This window comes from Amphibalanus amphitrite, unplaced genomic scaffold (genome assembly GCF_019059575.1).
Source record: "Amphibalanus amphitrite isolate SeventyFive unplaced genomic scaffold, NRLGWU_Aamphi_draft 000309F_arrow, whole genome shotgun sequence".
Taxonomy (NCBI): domain Eukaryota; kingdom Metazoa; phylum Arthropoda; class Thecostraca; order Balanomorpha; family Balanidae; genus Amphibalanus; species Amphibalanus amphitrite.
This window is the reverse complement of record NW_024881804.1, coordinates 98,476-120,833: the sequence shown is the minus strand read 5'-3', so window position 1 is coordinate 120,833 and position 22,358 is coordinate 98,476. Positions and strand designations below refer to the sequence as shown.

General features: G+C 44.0%; 1 protein-coding gene and 1 long non-coding RNA gene across 2 annotated transcripts in view; both read right to left on the bottom strand.

Moving 5' to 3' along the window:
• Positions 1-22,358, bottom strand: part of LOC122388119 — an 89,024-nt gene that overhangs the window by 14,642 nt on the left and 52,024 nt on the right. The window lies entirely within an intron of this gene.
• Positions 1,506-21,734, bottom strand: LOC122388120. The gene is made up of 3 exons (XR_006257733.1): positions 21,272-21,734; positions 13,770-13,774; positions 1,506-1,516 (listed from the first exon to the last, which is right to left on the bottom strand). It is a non-coding gene; the product is annotated as an uncharacterized LOC122388120 (long non-coding RNA).

Genomic DNA, 22,358 nt, shown 5'->3' with positions numbered 1-22,358 from the left:
ATGCGCGGGTTAACCCTCGCCGGCAGAGAATGCAACCCCCCCCCCCCTAAGGTTTTTCGCGAATAACTCGCGTAAAAAGCGGCGGATCGCAACGAAACTTTTAGTACCTTCGCATTGATCAATTTTACACCTACCCTGAAAATTCCATGACCCTGACCCCAATGACCTTTGACCTGTGACCTCTTTTCCGAGACCATGTTTGGCCGAAATCGCGGTTCGGCGCATGTCGGCTCGCATTAGCCGCGCGTTTGCAAGCTTTTCGTGGTTTCAAACGTTCAAACATGTGATTTGATGTTGCTCCCTGCATTAGGGTGGGTGTCAAGGTCACCTGAAGGTCAGGTCAGGTCATTGACCTTGGTGACCTCGGGTGACCTCGGTTCACTTTTTCGAGTTTTACATGTTTCTAGGCTAGTTTTTGGAGCTGAATTCGAATTTAGCAACCATTTGAACATTTACGAGGTAGTTGTGGTGCCTTCGTAACATGTTACGAAGCTGTCCGAGGCGGTTGACACGTATTACGAATACCCGTCACAACCCCTACCGGTTGACCTGACCTGACCTGACCCGACCTGGTCTAAATGCTTAAAGACATCATCTATGATCAAAACTAACACGATATTCGTGATCAGCACCCAGGAAAACCACATAGCAGCCACACTTTACGACTTTCTAACAGGTCCCGATTTCCCCGGTTTTCGGGTCATTGACCTGACCTGGAAGGTCACCCGATGACCAAGGACCTTAAAATTGGGTATCATCAGCTTCCTCTCGTGACGGGCAACACGCTCGTTTCTTCCGCGAAGCTCTAGCTCGATCAGGGACCAAACGCGAGGGGGGTCGTACCAACCCACCCCTCCCCTTGTGCCGTCGAAGGACTCAAAATGGCCTGTGCCGGCGAGGGTTAATTTATAACCTTCGCCCAGTGGGGGGGGGCATATGTTACCACCCTGTCGCGTTTTTTGCGTGTGAATAAAAAACCGCGGCGCGTAGCGCCGCGCCGCTTGGGGTAGCTTTTGGTACATCAAGTTTGGACAATGTGTGAAATGTTTGACCCCAGGTCATGTCAGGTCAGGTCACCAGGTCAAGTTAACTGACCAAGCCTAAAAAAGTTTGCAATCATGTCCAGTCTGCAGTGTTTGTCAGAAAGGTTTCAAACTTGGTGGGTTGCATGCTGTTATGGACTCCTACAATTTGTATATCTCGGATTTTTTATATCCGTGATCTAAGGTCAGGTCAGTGGCGTGACCTTTCCATTACAAGTCAATGGAGAAAAATGAAAATGTTAGATCCGTGTGTACGCATAGGAACAGTCCAAATATTTCAGAATCACGACTTAGTCCACTCGTGATGACCAAGGTGTCATTTTTGCTGATAGCCTCTAGAAAGGTCATCCGAGGTCATTTGAGGCTACAAACAGTTTTTTGCCAATAACTCGCGATTGGAAAGAGATAGAACGCTGGGGTTGGTCTCATTGTGTTTGTCGTGTTGAGACGCATCGACTGATATGCAACATGACCTTTTCCGGTCAGGTCATGACCTTGACCTGAGGTCAAATTTTCAAGTTGACCTTTCAAGGTCAAATTATAGTTCATTCGACGCGTCTCGGCGAGAGGAACACGATTCTGGCAATAGAAATGTCCTGGCTTTCTGTAGTCGAAAGTTATGGTCGAAAAACACTTTTCGTAAAAACAGTTATTTTTGGAGTTTTTGCCCTCTGGAGGCTAAACCGTTGACCTGAGGGCAATATTGATACTGACCTTTTCAAAAGAAGAGTTCAAAAGCTATCGATTGCTGTTCCATGCGTTTTTCTAGCTTCCATAGTTCCTGAGAAAGCGGCATGTTTTCTGAAAAATATAATGACGATTGGCAAATTTTGACCTTTGATGACCTCTGGTGACCCCAATATTGCTCTAAGGTGAAAAATGACTGAAATACTTTCAAACGTATGCATTAAGAGCTATCGACCGCTTTTTACCGCGTCTTTCTAGCCCTCTTAGTTTTTGAGTTAGAGGTGGGTGGTAACATATGCCCCCCCCCCCCACTAGGGCGAAGTTGGCTGAGACCGCCACTGGGGCGCGGAATAACAGTGTATTCCGTAAGAAGGATAACTTTATCTTGTCACATTTTCAATCTGACCTTCAAAATGTGTTTATATATTTTGCTCATCCTTTATGTGTAAAGTTATCATTTCAGCTTTGTATTGTTGCCAATGTTTTATCACAAATAATCTTAAAGCAAATCACGTGTAATCTTAAAGCAAATAAGACAAGTGGTCCAGATAATATTAGCACTAGGGTCTTAAAAGAAGGAGCAAGAGAATTATCTGTTCCACTTTACACTATCTTTAAAGAGTCATTAGAATCAGGTGAAATTCATGATGATTGGAAGTGTGCGAATGTCATTCCAATCTTCAAAGGTGGAAACAAAACTGTAGTGAGCAATTATAGACCAGTAAGTTTAAGTTCGGTCGTGTGTAAAGTGCTAGAAAGAATCATGAAACGTCAAATAGTTGCTCATTTTGAGGAACACGAGATTTTACTTCCATCTCAACATGGTTTTTGTAGTGGACGCTCCTGTTTGACAAACTTATTAGATTTCCTTGAATATTCGACAGACCTTTTGGACAGGAGTAACAGTGTATCAGTAGTTTATTTAGACTTCAGCAAGGCATTCGATAAAGTTCCACACAAAAGACTCTTGATCACATTAGAGCGTCATGGTTTAGACGGTCCTCTGCTCAAATGGATAGGGGCCTGGCTAGTAGGTCGCAGGCAGCGAGTCATTCTAAATGGCCATCAAGCTGACTGGAAAGCTGTCAAGAGTGGTGTGCCTCAGGGAACTGTTTTAGCACCATTGCTTTTCATTATTTTTGTAGATCTTATAGACTCTGACTTAACAAGTAACATATGGAAATTCGCGGATGATATCAAGATAGCTAAAAATATTACTTCAGATGACGATAGAAGAGCACTACAGGCAGACTTAGATGTTCTTTTAAAATGGAGCAAGGAATGGCAGATGGAATTTAATGCTGATAAATGCAAAGTTCTTCATCTGGGAGTAAAAAGTAACGATGCATATTATTTGAATGGAACTAAGTTGGCAACTGTGAGGGAAGAAAAGGACCTGGGTGTTTTGGTGACAAATGATCTGAAGTTCAGTGGCCATTATGTACAAGCTCGAAAAAAGGCTTTAAAAATGTTGGGGGTTATAAATAAAAATGTATCATATAAAAGTAAAGAAGTAATGAAAAGACTCTATTGTTCATTAGTTCGGCCTCATCTTGAATACTGTGCACAAGCATGCCACTCGTCTCTAAAAAAGGATATAAAACTTTTGGAGCGTGTGCAGAGGAGGGCAACAAAGATGGTTCGTGGGCTGGGTGAAATGAGCTACAGAGAACGCCTGGCTTCCTTAAATATGTTTTCACTTCATTACCGCAGGATAAGAGGGGATTTGATTGAACTTTTTAAAATATACAAAGGGATTGATAAGTTAGATTTTGGGAAGATGTTTACACTCAATACAAATTCCACGAGAGGAAATGGGTGCAAACTAGTAAAGAAATTTTCCAGAACCAAGTTAAGACAGTCCTTTTTTACCAGTAGGGTCATAGAAGCTTGGAACGGTTTACCTCCTAGAGTTATCAATAGTTCCTCCTTAAGTAATTTTAAAAATGAGCTAAACTTGTATCATAAACAGCGTGGGCTAGTGTTCGATGAAATGGTGTAATTGTACCGTGTTTTACATACAGTGTTTCTTCATCTACCTGTAACCTTGTTGGGCCCAAGTGGCCTGCTGTTACATGGAATACATGTTATGTTATGTTATGTTAAATCCTTCGTCGGATACAGGCTCAAATCATTGACCATCACCATTCACCAGTGTCCAGTCACCACCCGACTTGTTATCCTAGGGCTTACCATGGCTTACGAGTTACGACTTTCGTCTTACTCTTACCTTAGGATCAGGTAGCATTACCTACACATGTATGTGTTGGATCCAGTGATTCCTTGTTTGATTTAGGCTTCAGTTCAGAGTTTCAGGAATAAACTGCTCCTGCCTTCTCCACATGATTTATGGATATTTGCAAAAAAGGCAGTACCTTTGAGCAAAAATCACGAGCAAAGTACGGAGCAGCCGGCCTGTTCTTCCGTTCTTCGTGTCACCGTATCGTTCCTGTCACCGTACCGTATGTCTTCAGCTCTTCCGTTCTTGGTGTCACCGTGTAGCCCCCAGCCCCGTTCAGGAGCGCCCGGCAGCGCCACCTGCACCTGACCAGTCCGGCAGCGTTTGGGGTCGCCACGCACCGCCGACAATCAGCTGACGCGGCCGGCAGCGCGTCTCAAGGTCACTGGAGGTCAGCCGGGCCGCGGCCCGCCGGCGTGGCCGTGACGTCACAGCCAGCGAGCGCTAAACGCCATAGTTGTGGTGTGGCAGGAGGGGCGAACAAAACATAAAGCAAAACGAGGCCTTCGTAGTACAACAAACCTATAAACCAGCTGTTCAGAACTGGTTGGCTTGAAGCACGAATGACTTAGCAACTGGTGCGTTCCATGACAGATCGACCAAGCCATACCACCCTACCTTTCAGATTTTGATGAAATTGCGTCCAGGGGGTGAACTGTAATCTGTACCGTAGATTCTTAACCCTCGCCCGTAAACGGCGATCTGCCACCTTCGCCCATGCAGGGGGGGGGGGGTTGGTGCGACCCCCCCCCCTTGGCGTTTGAAAACGGAGCGTCGTAGAGCTTAGCGGAAAAGACCAACGGATTGCTCTCGCCGAGATCTCGCGATTGGTGGTATATTTTTTGGTCCTAGGTCAACATTTGACCTACTTTTGACCGGTCAAAGGTCAAATTTTCGGAAAAATAGACTTTTTTCAACTTTCCGCGGCGATTGCGGCAAAACGGTGAGAGATATCGACTTGAAACCTTCACTATCGTGTTCCTTGATCAATTCTCTATCGTTTGGTATGTATTTCGTTTCCCTAGCTCTAAAAATGGCGCGTTGGGAGCGCCGGAAGTCGGCAAGGTCACAGTCGGCGGCAGAAATTCGAAAAATCAAAATTTAAATTTTTGAAATCTGATTGTATTTTTGGATTTGGAAGGTCCATTTGCTCCCTATAGAAGCTAATATTGCTGCATATTCCCATTGAGGTGACAAGAATTAGCAAAATAGTGGTTCGGGCGCTTTTCAAAAATAGTACCGGACGCTGTTCCTCTTGTGACGTCATAGCTCCGTGACCTGACCTGACCCGGTCAAGTTTCTTATACCATATGATAGCCAATACTTGCCCCAACATGCATGGGAAGTTTCATCACGATCTATTAACCGATGTCCGTACCACCGGCAGGAAACCTCGGGCGTTGGCACTCAGTTTGTGAAAATCCGGCCGGAGGCTGTTCCCTTTGTGACGTCATAACTTCGTGACCTGACATGACCCGGTCAAATTTTTTTTTATCAAAAGATGCGCAAGGTTTGCCCCATAAGGTACCCAAAATTTGGCGGCGCTGCGCGCCGCCGTTTTTGCACTATTTCCGAAAAACCTCAGGGGGGGGGGGGTTGCACCAACCCCCACCCCTACATGGGCGAGGGTTAATCTCCCATTTTCAGTGTTATGCTACAAACGGTTTACGAGTTAACCCGCGCCCTGCTGGGGGGGGTCTTGTGGTTTTTCAAGAATATCTCAAAAACGGCGGCGCGGAGCGCCGCCGTTTTTGGTACACCTTATCATACATTAATTCTACACATGCTGTGAAAATTTCAGACCAAGGTCATTCAAGGTCAGGTCACCAGGCCACTTGAAGTGACCTCACCTCATAAAAAGTTTCAATGTCTGTCATAGCTACACCGAGTGACCGATCGCTATGAAACTTTCAGCGATTGCTAAGAGCAATACCATGTACAAAATGTTTATCTCAGAATTTTGATATCGATGACCTAAGGTCAGGTCAATTTTGCGACCTCCCCATTATAAGTCAATGGGAGAAAATTGAAATGCGCCTCTTTTGGACGAAAGACATTATAAACACTCCAAAACACCGAATTACAAGTGGTTTAGACACACTGAACATGAAAATGGTGTCCGTGACCCTTGTTTGTGCCCTGAGGTCATCTTAGGTCACGAATGGTATCTAACAGTTTTTTTCGCAAATAACTTTTGATAGAGGCATGCATGCTAGAGCGGTGAAAACGCCTTACATGTGTTCAGCTCGACGATACGGATCGACTGATATGCAACATGACCCTTTCCGGTCATGTACCTTGACCTGAAGTCAAATTTTCAAGTTGACCGTTCAAGGTCAAGTTATAGTTCATTCGATGCGTCTTGACGAGAGGAACACGATGCCGGTAAAAGTAAGCTCGTACATGGCTTGGGTCAAAAGTTATTGCAGAAAAACTGTTTCCGAAAAAAATCGGCTATTTTTGCAGTTTTTGCCCCCTGCAGACAAAACCGTTCACGTTATGTCTAATCTGAGGGAATTACTCAGAAAGGGCGTCAATAGGGCTATCGAATGCACTTTTCCGCGGCGCTGTAGCTCTATTGGTTCCTGAGTAATGCGTTGGCTTCTTGGAAATTTTCGACATTCGACCTGGAAATCGGCGAAATTTTGCCTTCAATGACCTCTGGTGACGTCACCTTTGACCTGACCAAAAAATTGGCTTAACCCTATTCCTGGCGGGCTCCGCCGGGACAAGAAACTGGCGGGGGGGGCCGATTCGGCCCCCCCCCCTGAGATCTCGAGAACGAAGCAAGATAGCGACAAGCGGTAAACGGCATCGGATACGCACGGCCAAAATCTACAATTTTTACTAAGGTCATTTTCAGGTCAGGTCAAAGATGACGTCACAGGGGCAGACTTGTAAGCGATTCAACTCTGATTGAATCGATTCTCATGAATCGCTTGAAAATGCCGACTCGCTGTGATTGAGTCGGTTGAATCACCTCTTGTCACCATATGAATCCTGATTGAATCGGTCACACATGGCAACTGCAAGTGATTGAATCGGCAACTCATCGATTCAAGTTGATTGAATTAACAAAATGATTCAATCACCATGTGCTGGAAATTGAAGTTATGACCATATTTAGTACTATATTATGTAGAAATATATGTGGCATTTGCATCATAGTCACACACAATGCACTGCAAAATTTTTAGGTATTTTGTCAGTATTATAAATGCGCACAGCTATCATTATTGAAAAAAACATAAAAATTTTGTTTTAAGTTTTTAATCAAACTGTGAACACAAATTATACATAAATTTCAGTGCATGTAGATGAAAAAATAAATGTAATGTTTCTTTCCAGTGCCCTAAAATCAGTATAGTAATCAAGTTAACAGTAGTAGTCAGCAGGCGCACATTGCTCAACACACATGTTTTAGATATCATGTTAATCTTTATATTTTCAATACCCTGTTTCATCAGGACATTTGTGAGTAAGCAAAACATATTGATGAATACACAATGCATGTTTACATTATAATTTGGTAACCTTAGTTACTGATTTGATTTTGGGCTAAGGGTCATAAATTGCTTGATCTAACCCATGGTCTTCTCACTCACTTTACATTTCCCAGCAGAATCAGCGTTTACCTATCAACGTAAATAATTGGAATACCTTGGCTTATGAGCGTTGATGGATCTGTCACATATTGCCGTGGTGGCTCCTAATTACACAAAAGTAAAGATACAATGGCAAAAAGTAGATACATACCCTACTAGGTATTAAAAAACAACCACCTTCCCATCACCTCCACCATCACCCAAAAACTATTGTTTTCATAGCTCAACAAACAATCTTTATCCATTTGGTGTTCTTCACCTTCTAGTTTTGAGGACCGCTAACAGTTTTGCATTCGATGCTAAATTCGGATTAGAGATTTGCCAGACTGCTCGCAATATTTGCCACATGCAAACCACGCAAAATACGCTTTTTATGTCGCAGCTGCGTCAATATACGCTGCAACTACCTAGTGCTGGGCTAAATACATATTGCCAAACCAATTTAGATTTCTATTGTTGGATATTTTTTCTTTAATGAATTGGACAGGATAAAAAACTGTTTTACACGCATGCATAAATATGCTTAATTGAATCTAAAAATATAAACTATGTATTTTATATAGTTAACTAATCCATGGTTCTGCTGCTAAATTAAAGATGGCTGCCCACTTAGCGCATGCGTACTTCAGTACTAAAGGCCTGGCTACACTACGCGTGTTCTGCGTGCGTTTTTTGCGAGCTTGCATGTTTTGCGTATATTATATAAACGTTAATAAAACCTTTCATGATAATGTATTAATTAAAATTTTTATAAAAAATATAACAAAAACAAAACATAATATCGTTCCTTTCTAGAACCGTATTATGCAAATCACGCAAACTCGCAAAAGCAAAAAACGCACGAAGAAAACGCGTCCTGGTAGCCAGGCCTTTACAACTTGCAACTCAGCTCCGCCCCGGCCGCCGCGTATGAAGTTTGGTGTCTCGTGGGGCGGGCTTGGAATTGTTATTTTGTCATTGAAAATATGGATGGTTGAGGTAGTTTTATCATGAGAGCATTCAGTTTATATTATGTAACTATTGAATAACTTCGTATGTGTCGATATTCCGTATTCTTGATAGTAAAGAAAACTTGTAGCACGCCGAAAATGTCTAGTCCTGTATAATGCTTTACTGGCTTTACCACTGCTTCATAAAGTATCAATCAATATATTTTTTTTTAATGGCTGATCACCAGCTATTTAAGTTTGGGTATCACAATTGATTTGCAAATTTTGTTCCTTTTCGATGATGCTGATAATATGTGGTAGTGTCCTGTGCAATTTTGCATGTTTCCTTTTGCAAGTGCCAAGCAGATAAATGGATTTTTATAAGTCTCTGGTAGCTTCATTTGTAACAGAGCTTGTCTTTTCTGTACTTAAATTATCATCTTTACACCGTATTTATATAAATATCTACAACTTTGTTGAGTTCAGTATAGATTCAGTACTTTTTTATGATTTTTGGTATTTTCTTAGTGTATTTGGTTGGTATCTGTTTGGTATCAGTTTCCAAAAATGACTTAAATTGATATCACATATGTATAAATTTTAGATAATATCTTGATTGAATCGCGTTGAGTTAAATCATGAGTTGAGTCATTCCCTGAATCACTGATAATGGGATGAGTCGTGATTGAGTTGAATCACAGGGTCCATGAGTCGTGATTGAATCGCTTGGAAAATCAGACTGTTTGATTGAGTTATGATTGAATCGGTCATTTCATCAAGTGAGTCGTGATTGAATTGATTGAATTTTTTTGAATCGTTTACAAGTCTGCACAGGGGTCGAAAAAGTCAAAATGGCGGCACTAGATATGGAGAGTTTTTCTCGAATAACTTTCGAATTAGTCAAGATAGGAACAAACTAAGGGCATCATCGTGATCCTCTCGTCAATCCGCATCGAATGATATATATGTTGACCTCGAAAGGTCAAGGTCAAAGGTTGACCTCAGGTCACGTGACCTAGAGGTCATCATGTATATCATTCGATGCGTCTTGACGAGCTGAACACAATGAGACCATCCACGCGTCTGTATCTTGTTCCTGTACGGAGTTATTGGCCAAAAAACCTTTGGTGACCTTTGATGACGTCACATGACCTCACAGCTGCCCAACAGCAAAACAGACCTCAAGGTAGTGAAGGTTGATCGTATATGAAGTCATGTATGGTATATGGGGCCATTCCGACCCGTTTTAGTGGTAAAAACAGGGAGTTGATTTTTCCCCCATTGACTTATAATGGGGAGGTCGCGAAATTGACCTGACCTTAGGTCACCGATATCAAAATTCCGAGATATACAAATTGCACATACTGGTACCCTAACTAAACCCTGAAGAGAAGAAATTGATCGGTCAAAAACTCTAGCTCTGGCGTGGTTGCAAACTTTTCTGAGGTAGCGTCACCAAACCGCCTCTGGTGACCTGACCTGAGGTCAGATCAACTCAAAATTTTCAGACATGTTGCGTAGAAGCCTTTTAGGAAAAGTCAGAAAATTTGAGCTTCCTAGCTCAACGCGTTTGGGAGATATAACCAAAAAACCTCAGGGGGGGGGGCTCCTGAGGCCCCCCCCGCCAGGAATAGGGTTAAGTGATTTCGTCATTATTTTTTACGCTCTTTCGAACGCCGCCTTCCGCGTATCGCTACGTGGCCCAGGAGCCGAGTTACAAGGGGGGTGTTCAAACACCCCCCCCCCCCCAGCAGGGCGTGGAAATCCAGGACCCCCAGCCGGGCGCGGGTTAAAGTCAGTGGCATTTTTCAAAATGCTCAGAGTAACCCTCTTTTTGATTCATATTATATAAAATGTGGCCAGTAACTTACATTATGATGCATATCATTTGAATCCTCATTGACTGTAGAAAATTAATCAATCAAAATATTTTGAAAATTTTCCAAATCTGAACATTTTTTTAGTAATACGTTTTTGATTTTTCATTTTTAAAATGTGGCCATTAAAGTTTTGACAAAAAGATTACACCAAAAGATGCCTCTGGATATGGAAATTTAATGTAAAAAATTTGGAGAGGTGTTTTGCCTTTAAGTTTTTATATTTTTTTTATTTACGGCAATGTTTAGGGTAAAAGGGAACATTTGGTGACACGTTCCGAAACCAGTCATTCTCCTACCCTCATGCCCTCGAAATAGGTTATGAAAATTGGAAATAAAAGCCTGGAACTCACACTCACACAACCGGCATACGATTATTCAATGATCTTTGCTTCACTTTCATTTCACTTTCGCTTCACTTTCGGGCATTGTTCAAGGTCAAGAAAGTTAATTTAGAGCCGAACACCGATGTGTGCTGCCTTGCATGTAATTCTGACGCGCTTCTATGCAGCTTGCTCTGATAAAAGGCTAGGAATTATCAAAAATGCAAATCGGACGTTGTGGGCGGACATGCAAAAAAAAAAAAAAATCCGTTCATAACAGCCGAGGCTGTGTTAGGGTCAAGTGAGGAGAAGGCTCGCCCTAGTAATCGCATGAAGTTCGCTCTGTCCATGTAATAATGAGCTTTCAGTGATTTTGCTTATTGAATATGCCACACACAAAATATATGCAGACAAAAGTGCGGCATTTGGAAGTAACTCATTGCAATTGCCAGGGGCGTGACCAGGTCAGAGAGGGTAGAGGTAACAAAATTACAAGTACCTACGTGAAAACTGGCCGAGATTGTATTGTGTTCCTGGAACTGGAAGCATCTCTAACGTTTTGGATTAACGTATTTCAAGGTATTAACCCTCGCCCGTAAACGGCGATCTGCCACCTTCGCCCATGCAGGGGGGGGGGGTTGGTGCGACCCCCCCCCCTTGGCGTTTGAAAACGGAGCGTCGTAGAGCTTAGCGGAAAAGATCAACGGATTGCTCTCGCCGAGATCTCGCGATTGGTGGTATATTTTTTGGTCCTAGGTCAACATTTGACCTACTTTTGACCGGTCAAAGGTCAAATTTTCGGAAAAATAGACTTTTTCAAATTTTCCGCGGCGATTGCGGCAAAACGGTGGGAGATGTCGACTTGAAACCTTCACTATCGTGTTCCTTGATCAATTCTCTATCGTTTGGTATGTATTTCGTTTCCCTAGCTCTAAAAATGGCGCGTTGGGAGCGCCGGAAGTCGGCAAGGTCACAGTCGGCGGCAGAAATTCGAAAAATCAAAATTTAAATTTTTGAAATCTGATTGTATTTTTGGATTTGGGATGTCCATTTGCTCCCTATAGAAGCTAATATTGCTGCATATTCCCATTGAGGTGACAAGAATTAGCAAAATAGTGGTTCGGGCGCTTTTCAAAAATAGTACCGGACGCTGTTCCTCTTGTGACGTCATAGCTCCGTGACCTGACCTGACCCGGTCAAGTTTCTTATACCATATGATAGCCAATACTTGCCCCAACATGCATGGGAAGTTTCATCACGATCCATCAACCGATGTCCGTACCACCGGCAGGAAACCTCGGGCGTTGGCACTCAGTTTGTGAAAATCCGGCCGGAGGCTGTTCCCTTTGTGACGTCATAACTCCGTGACCTGACATGACCCGGTCAATTTTTTTTAGCAAAAGATGCGCAAGGTTTGCCCCATAAGGTACCCAAAATTTGGCGGCGCTGCGCGCCGCCGTTTTTGCACTATTTCCGAAAAACCTTAGGGGGGTTGCACCCCCCCTACATGGGCGAGGGTTAACCCGCGCACCGACGGGGGGGCGGATATCCGCCCCCCTGAGGTTTTTCGCGAATAGCGGGAAAACCGCGGCGCGTAGCGCCGCGAAATTTGGTATGACTATTCCCTTATCAATTTTACACATGGTGTGCAAGTTTGAACCTCCTACCTTTCAAGGTCAGGTCACTAGGTCACTTTGAATGACCCAACCTCAAGTCACTTTTTTGCAACTTTGTCACCGTGCCAGAGCTACAGTAGATGTCGGAGGCCTTTGAAAGTCGCAGGATGTTATTAGGTCATTAGTAGCTACAATTTGTATATCTCGGAATTTTGATATCGGTGACCTAAGGTCAGGTCAATTTCGCGACCTCCCCATTATAAGTCAATGGGGGAAAAATCAACTCCCTGTTTTTACCACTAAAACGGGTCGGAATGGCCCCATATACCATACATGACTTCATATACGATCAACCTTCACTACCTTGAGGTCTGTTTTGCTGTTGGGCAGCTGTGAGGTCATGTGACGTCATCAAAGGTCACCAAAGGTTTTTGGCCAATTACTCCGTACAGGAACAAGATACAGACGCGTGGATGGTCTCATTGTGTTCAGCTCGTCAAGACGCATCGAATGATATATGATGACCTCGAGGTCACGTGACCTGAGGTCAACCTTTGACCTTGACCTTTCGAGGTCAACATATATATCATTCGATGCGGATTGACGAGAGGATCACGATGATGCCCTTAGTTTGTTCCTATCTTGACTAATTCGAAAGTTATTCGAGAAAAACTCTCTCCATATTTAGCGCCGCCATTTTGACTTTTTCGACCCCTGTGACGTCATCTTTGACCTGACCTGAAAATGACCTGTGTAAAAATTGTAGATCTTGACCGTGCGTATCCGATGCCGTTTACCGCTTGTCGCTATCTTGCTTCGTTCTCGAGATCTCAGGGGGGGCGGTCATCCGCCCCCCCCCGTCGGTACTAAGGGTTACAGGACAATTTGCCGAACTGCATTTTGCCGAATGCTTATTCGCCGAATGTCAATATGTCGAATGCATTTTGCCGACGTGTCTTTTTGCCGACGTGTCAAAAGGGCGAAGTGCTAAAAGTCGAAATGCAATTTGCCGACATGCCTTTTTGCCGACGTGCAATAAGTCGAAAATGTCAATTTGCCGAAATGTCAATTTGCCGAAAAGTCAATTAGTCGAAATGTCAATTCGCCGAAATGCTAATTTGCCGAAATGTTATTAGTCGAAATGTTAATTTGCCGAAATGTCAATTTGCCGAAAATTCAATTAGTCGAAATGTCAATTCGCCGAAATGCTAATTTGCCGAAATGCTAATTAGTCAAAATGTAAATTTGCCGAAGTGTCAATTAGTCGAAATGTCAATTTACCGAAAAGTCAATTAGTCGAAATGTCAATTTGCCGAAATGCCAATTAGCCGAAATTAACCTAACCTAACGTGACCCGTAAGTATTAACTTTAGGACCGACTCGCTTTTCAAAGGTAAAAAAAAAACACACTTTACACTTACATGTCACCAAAGTATAAGAAAAACATAACCAAACCTTACCTAGCCTGACATACTGATTTTTGCCTACCCGTGGATAAGGAAGAAGATACTCACATGAATAGATTGCAGACAATGATAAGTCAATTATTTTTAGGTTAAGTGGTTGTGCATCAGGCTTCAGGCCGAAGGCCTGAAGCCAGATACACAACAATTTAACCCTCACCGGACCTATTGGTTTTCTACATACGCGCCGGCCGAGGTGGTAATTGCTGAAAGGCGATTTGCCGAATGTCATTTTGCCGAATGCATTTCGCCGAATGTCATTTTGCCGATGTGCTTTTTGCCGACGTGTCAAAAAGTCGAAATGCCATTTGCCAACATGCCTTTTTGCCGAAATGCTTATTAGTCGTTTCGCCCCTGGTGGAGCTGGCGCGTCGCGGAAAAAACGAGCGTGTGCGCCGTTATGAGACGCAGAGATTGATACCTGTTTTAAGGTACTACGTCAACCGGTGACCTCTGAGGTCAGGTCAAATGCCCCAAGGTGGTTCAGTTTTTGGCGAATAACTTAGCCAAAAACAGCCGCGATTTTGGCAGCATCGTGTTTGCCTTGCTTAGGCGCGTCAAATGATATAATTTTTGTTTGGGTCAGGTCAACTTAGGGTGTTGACCTCAGGTCACGGTCAGGTCAGCACCCCAAGATCATGAAGTTGGTGGAAAGAGGTCATGTCGCATATCATTCGATTCTGCAGGTCTTCCTGAGTCCATTGGTGGCTTTCCCGACTCGATAGCTCAATTTGATCGGGAGTTATTGACGAAAAACTAATATGACTTTGATGACGTCATAAATGACGTCACGCAAGGTCAACATTGCAAAAGTTACGCATCTTACCTTGCAAGAAAGGCGTCAAATCACGATTCTGTGTGCTTGAGATAGTTAGAGGTCGTTCCCGGCGCCAGAATAGCAGTTTTCATTTTTCTTCTTGACTTATAATGGTGAGGTCACGAAAATGACCTGACTTCAAATAACCTTTAGGAAAATCTGAGATATACAAGCTTTGAGACTCGTAATGGATATTAGGTCCTGCATGTTTCATTTCCCTGTGAAAGCTCCTCTGGCCGTGAGGGCGTTGCGAAGTTGCGACATCTGAAGACCTTGCAGAGGTTCACTTATGACGTCATAGGTCGGTGACCTGACCTGACCCGAAAATGCGGTTGGTGTAAAAAGATCCGACTTGAATCAAAGGTCAGCTATGCCACGTTTCAGCTCTCTATCGCCAGCGTGTTCGGAGCTATCGCGAAAAACCCTATGGGGGTGCGGCACCCGCACCCCCCTTGGCCGGCGAGGGTTAACCTGAAAATATTTGACTTACCTTTGCCTGTAATCTCTCCTAAGGCATTGCCTTCGGCACTGCACTGCTTCGCCACGAGCAATTTGATGTTTATTTCCACATGGTATTGGTGCTTTTAACCCGCGCACCGACGGGGGGGGGCGGATATCCGCCCCCCCCTGAGGTTTTTCGCGAATAGCGGGAAAACCGCGGCGCGTAGCGCCGCGAAATTTGGTATGACTATCACCTCATCAATTTTACACATGGTGTGCAAGTTTGAACCTCCTACCTTTTAAGGTCAGGTCACCAGGTCACTTTGAATGACCCAACCTCAAGTCACTTTTTTGCAACTTTGTCACCGTGCCAGAGCTACAGTAGATGTCGGAGGCCTTTAAAACTCACAGGATATAATTAGGTCATTAGTAGCTACAATTTGTATATCTCGGAATTTTGATATCGGTGACCTAAGGTCAGGTCAATTTCGCGACCTCCCCATTATAAGTCAATGGGGGAAAAATCAACTCCCTGTTTTTACCACTAAAACGGGTCGGAATGGCCCCATATACCATACATGACTTCATATACGATCAACCTTCACTACCTTGAGGTCTGTTTTGCTGTTGGGCAGCTGTGAGGTCATGTGACGTCATCAAAGGTCACCAAAGGTTTTTGGCCAATAACTCCGTACAGGAACAAGATACAGACGCGTGGATGGTCTCATTGTGTTCAGCTCGTCAAGACGCATCGAATGATGTACATGATGACCTCGAGGTCACGTGACCTGAGGTCAACCTTTGACCTTGACCTTTCGAGGTCAACATATATATCATTCGATGCGGATTGACGAGAGGATCACGATGATGCCCTTAGTTTGTTCCTATCTTGACTAATTCGAAAGTTATTCGATAAAAACTCTCTCCATATCTAGCGCCGCCATTTTGACTTTTTCGACCCCTGTGACGTCATCTTTGACCTGACCTGAAAATGACCTGTGTAAAAATTGTAGATCTTGGCCGTGCGTATCCGATGCCGTTTACCGCTTGTCGCTATCTTGCTTCGTTCTCGAGATCTCAGGGGGGGGCGGTCATCCGCCCCCCCCCCCGTCGGTACGAAGTTGGCGCAGACCCCCGTCGGTGCGCGGGTTAAACTTGCTTGTGCCATGAATACCTAATTATTAGTTATGAAATCAGGAGGTCAAAGGATACCTATCATGTGATTTGCTTCTTACTTGGGGATTGCACCAAAAGTAAATTGGTGATCGGTCCTAAGTAAATAAACACCACCTAACCTAACCTAACCTAACCTAACCTAGGTTTGCAGATTGACATTTCGGCGAAGTTATATTTCAACTAATTGACATTTCGGCAAACTGCCAATTCGGCAGATTGATATTTCGGCAAATTGACATTTCGGCAAATTGACATTTCGGCAAATTGACATTTCGGCAAATTGACAGTTCGGCAAATTTACATTTCGACTAATTGACATTTCGACTAATTGACATTTCGACTAATTGACATTTCGACTAATCGACATTTCGGCAAATCGCATTTCGGCAAATTTACATTTCGACTAATAAGCATTTCGGCAAATTGGCATTTCGGCAAAAAGGCATGTCGGCAAATGGCATTTCGACTTTTAGCATTTCGACTTTTTGACACGTCGGCAAAAAGCACATCGGCAAAATGACATTCGGCGAAATGCATTCGGCAAAATGACATTCGGTAAATCGCCTTTCGGCAAATTGTCCGGACACCGGTACTAAGTTGGCGCAGACCCCCGTCGGTGCGCGGGTTAAGTGGCTTGGGAGTTGGGATGCTCCATGTTTCACTAACATTCACTTTCATAGTATTTTTATTCCCACCTGGCCGAAGGGGAGGGTTTGATGTGCAGCCCCAACGGTTTTCTCGAGATCGTTTGCAACGCGGTAAGGCTGGAGAGCTGAAATTTGACAAGCCTACCTGTACCTGAACATTGGCTTAAGCCGGATTTTTTTACGCCAACATAATTTTGAGGCTGAGGTCAGCTTACTGACCTATGACGTCACAAATAAATCTCGGAACGATGCAAGAAGTTGCAGCTTTACAGCGCCCTCAGTGAACCTTTTGCAGGGGATGAAACAAGTAACGGCATATAGTAACGGCTCTTGAGATTTCACATCAATTCCTCCAACTTTCCTAACTTTCACCCGAGTTCAAGCTGGTCACGTGACTTCACTATTACAAGTCAATGGGAAATATTGAAACATTTGAAACTGTTATTTTGACGCCGGAAACGATCGAAGCCTATAATCAATTATCAAACACCTGTAATCGTGAGTTCATACACTTTGCAAAGAGCGATTCTTAGGTTTTGCATTGAGGACCTTCCATGACGTCGTATATGCTGGTACTTTGTATGGTCGTTTGAGGTCATCGTTTTTCTTTTTGTCAATAAATTTGAATGGAATTAATCTCGCGAGTCGAATAAGCCACCAGTGTGTGAACTCACGGAACCCTGCTGAACCTTAACACTAATATAACCGAAGTCAACTTGCAACCCAAATTGCTTCAAATACAGAAAGAGATCGCGCACTGGCGTAGAAGAAATTTAACAGTTCTGGGGCGAATAACCGTAGTCAAATCGTTACTGATATCGAAGTTAGTCCACTTGTTCACAGCCTTGCCAAATCCACCTAAAAAAGACCTTAAAAATTTAAATAAGTTACTATATCAGTTCATATGGGCGGGTAGGCGAGACCCCATTAAACGTGCCAAGCTCATCCAAAACTACACCAATGGAGGGTTATCTATGATCGATATCCAAGCGTTCGTTAACAGCATGAAGCTCACATGGTTGAAGAGACTCATGCAAAGTCAGGCTCAATGGACAAAAGTTTCGGTCTTGGAATTACCCAAACCAATCCAAGAAATAATGTCCCACGGAAGCAAATTTATAAGGAAAATCAAGGTGAAAGTTACAAACCACTTTTGGAAAGACGTGTTAGAAGCGTTCGAATTTTTTACCCGAGAACACACCTCCGACACAGAAGAAATACTGTCTGAAAGCATATGGTTTTCGGATTACACAAAATTCACGGGATCGATGATAAGAAGTTGGCACTCAAGAGGAATACGCTTCATTTATGATTTATTCGATGAAAATACAGGACATCTTCACACCAAAGAAAGTTTAGAAAAAGCATACAACATTAAGATGACATTTCTCTGTTACGCGAGCCTGGTAAGAAGCTTACCTGATTCAATAAAAAACGCCTCAATTAAGAAAAGATCTGAACCAAACATGCCGCCAAGGATGAACTTGGCACTAAATCACACTTATTTCACACGCTTCGCCTACATGCAATTCGTGATCCATAGGCAAAAGGAAATAAAAGATGCAAATGAACGTCTAGAGCAAAAGTGGCTCAGGGATGTAGGTTGCTTCGAAGCTAGCAGTTTTGTCGAAGCCGTCAATGCTACGAACTCAAGTTACAACAGAATGTTTCAATATAAAATTGTAAATCGCATCACAGTTACCAACAAATACTTGCGGATGATCAATGTGAAAGAAAGCGAAAACTGTACTTTCTGTAATGCTGAGCCCGAGACAATATCATACTTATTTTGGTACTGTCCCATAACAAAAGAATTTATCACGGCAGTGAAAACTGAACTTCTAAACAAGTACAACGTAAGTGTAAGTGTACATTTAAAAACATGGTTATTTCCCACAGATTTACCAGCCAGGGAAACATTGATATTCACATTAGCAAAAATAGCAATATACAGAGCGCGCTGCAAAGATAGCACACCACACATCACACACTGGATGAACATGTTAAAACAAGAAATCGAAACAGAAAGCAAAGTTGGCGAGTTGCTCGGCAAACAAAATAACTTTCAAGAGAAATGGGGAGCACTTAGGCATATCAATGCTTAAACAGTGAAGACTGTATTAAAAATGAATAGGACATGAAGAAAAAAAACACATACACACACACATACACAACACACAAACACACTGCACAGTCACATGAACACATTACCGCCACCTATACTCTTATAACACAATACACATTGGCACCCCCTCATAGTATCCCAAACCCTGATATTCTCCTTCCTTCGATCAAGCTAGCGAGCGCGTCGGCCGCTGTACGGCGTTGGCGGTTGTCGCGCGATTTATCTCACGAGACCGTTTCCAAGGTCTCCACGTTGCCGCCAGTGTAGGAGTTCCCTACAGCCGCGCACACCTGCTGCGCATGTGTCGGTGCGACATTGCTTATGTATACTCGTATATCCGCGCACACACGCTGCGCAGTGCGCATGTCTCACGTTACTAGATAGACCGTCTAGCGCATGCGCGTAGTTTTAGTATACCGTCTAACGTCCGTGTGTGCTGTACATTAGTAAAATCTGAAATTTGTAAATACAGCGCAAAACGCATGAACCTCCTCCGTGCGCTCACAGGCACAGACTGGGGCGGCGACCGAAAAAACCATTTTGCAACTATACAAGGCCATCATCAGACCCATTTTAGAGTACTGCAGTATAGCTTATCACGGAAGCCTAACAGATCACCAGATAAAACAAATAGAAGCCATCCAGAACACATGTCTGCGCATTGCAACCGGGGCCATACCCAGTACACGAAACGCGACACTTCTGGCCGACGTCAACATGTTGAATTGCCAGGAAAGACGTATGCAACAACTTTGCCGATATGCCATTAACGTTAAAACAACTCCGAACCACCCAGTGCAACACTGCTTCCGGCCGATAAGCAGACTCGGATGTCATAGACATTCCCGATTACGACACCCATCACTAAATGAACAGTTGAGCACCTGCTTATCTAAACTGCAATTTACTTTACCGGATCTGGCACCCAGGCCTCGAGCAAAACCCTTCTGGCTAAAGGCACCACCCAAAATCGAATATCTTTTCTCTGGAAACAAATCAGACATCACACCAACAGAAATGCAGTCGAAATTTAACGAATACAAAGCACAGCGCCCAAACAAAACATTCATGTACACTGACGGCTCAAAACAGGAACACAAAGTAGCTTTTGCACTGACGACTCCACACTTTGAATTAAGCAGACGTTTACCGGATAACTTCTCCATTTTCACAGCTGAGGCCATGGCCCTCTTATTCGCCGTCAAATTATGTACCCATGAAAAGCTTAGTAACGTAGTAATCTGCACAGACTCAAAATCAGTCTTACAAGCCCTGAGTAACACCACAAGCCCAACACATTTCATCATTTCTAGCATTCAAAATTCTGTCCCTGAAAAACGAAATATTAAATTTCTTTGGATTCCTGGACATGCTTCTATCTCTGGAAACGAAAAGGCAGACAAACTAGCAAAGCAAGCATTGCATCTAGCAGAACCACTTGCAATACAGTACCCGGCAGACGACTGCAAGGCCATCCTCGAACTTCACATACAACAACTACGACAAACGACATGGGACGAGATAGGACCAGCACACATGCACTCAATCAAACCCCGATTAGGCTTCTGGGCGACCTCAAAACAAAACACAAGGCAAAAGGAAGTAATGCTCACCAGACTTAGAACCGGACGCACCAGACTCAACGCACCATGGCTAGAACCACAACAATATAACATTTGTGCCTTCTGCAATGTCAACACAGTGCCTACAGTTCAACACATCCTGCTAGAGTGCTCTCACTTCAACCTCCACCGACAACACATCATTGCCTTCTGTCGGCAGGAGAACGTAACGTTGAGCTTAGATCAGCTTTTAGGTGACAGACACCCAGAGCTATTAGCACTTCTCTTCAGATATTTACAAGACACTAAGCTAACAGGAGCACTCTAAAGCACACATAAACGAACAGTTAAGTGCCGTGCCCAACATCTCAACAGTAGACTTAGCGGTAATCACACTCGAGAATTCTCCTGGCTCCGCTGGGCGCTGGTCCAAGCTTGGTGCCAGTTACGCCGGCTGACACCCAGTACACCACTAAACCGTGCGCTGGTCCAAGCTTGGTGCTAGATACGCCGGCTGATACTCACAACACCACTCAGCCGGGCGCTAGTCCAAGCTTGGTGCCAGTTACGCCGGCCGACATTCACCACACCACTCAGCCGTGCGCTGGTCCAAGCTTGGTGCCAGTCGCGCGCAGACAGGAGAGATTCAAAATTAAGAGAGGCCAACTGGTCTTCACCTCTTCAAAGTTGTTAAATGGCCATGCAGTCTTGTCCTTCAGACAATAATTATTTAGGCCCATGCACCACCCGGCATTGTAGGGTGAACGCGACACCCGGCGTGAGAGGGGGTGTGGGGATTGCCTCCTAACCCGCACGATAAAGAACCCATGGTGTAGTTCGTGAAGAGTAGGCCATGTGCCGGCACCATGGCAAAATTAATCCCAAATCGAATTTATTGTCTTGATGGAGGACAAAATGGTATCTTAACAACCCTTTAAAGTAACTATAACGTAAAACTAATTCTAACAGTAGGTAAAGTAAGTCCCAGGATCCCACTCACCTCCCAAGAAACCCACAACGCGTTACCGAGCACTTTAAAGGTCAAAATTTTAGAACTCACACACTTAATTGAAGTAAATGAGCACTTGCAATATCAAAATTCAAGCAATTCGATATTTTTCTAGCAAACAGATTCTTTACAGGCGGCCGAATGTCCAATGGACAGGGACGCCTTAAAACCTCATTTTCACTCTTTGTAAATACACTTCTCTACTCATCAAACCAAGGCTTTGGAGGAAGACGGAAGACGAGGAAGCGAGGGCGACATGAAGAGCCCTGGTGGCTGACGAGTGCTCGGAAAGGAACACGTTTCCCGATCACCACGATCGGATGACTGTAAACTGGGACGACCTTCACACACCTCAGTTTACACGGAGTTCCCTACAGCCGCGCACACCTGCTGCGCATGTGTCGGTGCGACATTGCTTATGTATACTCGTATATCCGCGCACACACGCTGCGCAGTGCGCATGTCTCACGTTACTAGATAGACCGTCTAGCGCATGCGCGTAGTTTTAGTATACCGTCTAACGTCCGTGTGTGCTGTACATTAGTAAAATCTGAAATTTGTAAATACACGTCAGTTCGCGCCGGCAGCAAGTGCAGCAGCGAAAGGGTGAAGCCGCAGGAAGAAGAAGCAGCAAGCGTTCGAGATACGGCACCGGCAAAGCGTTCCATAGGGCTACATCTGACTGACGGAAAGCCGGCTCGGAGCTACCGTTGGATTGAAGGTGTGGTCCGGCGCTGCCCTTGCCGTCTACCTACCAACCGGCGTGACCGGTCACCCTTCCTACGCCTCCCTCTTTCTC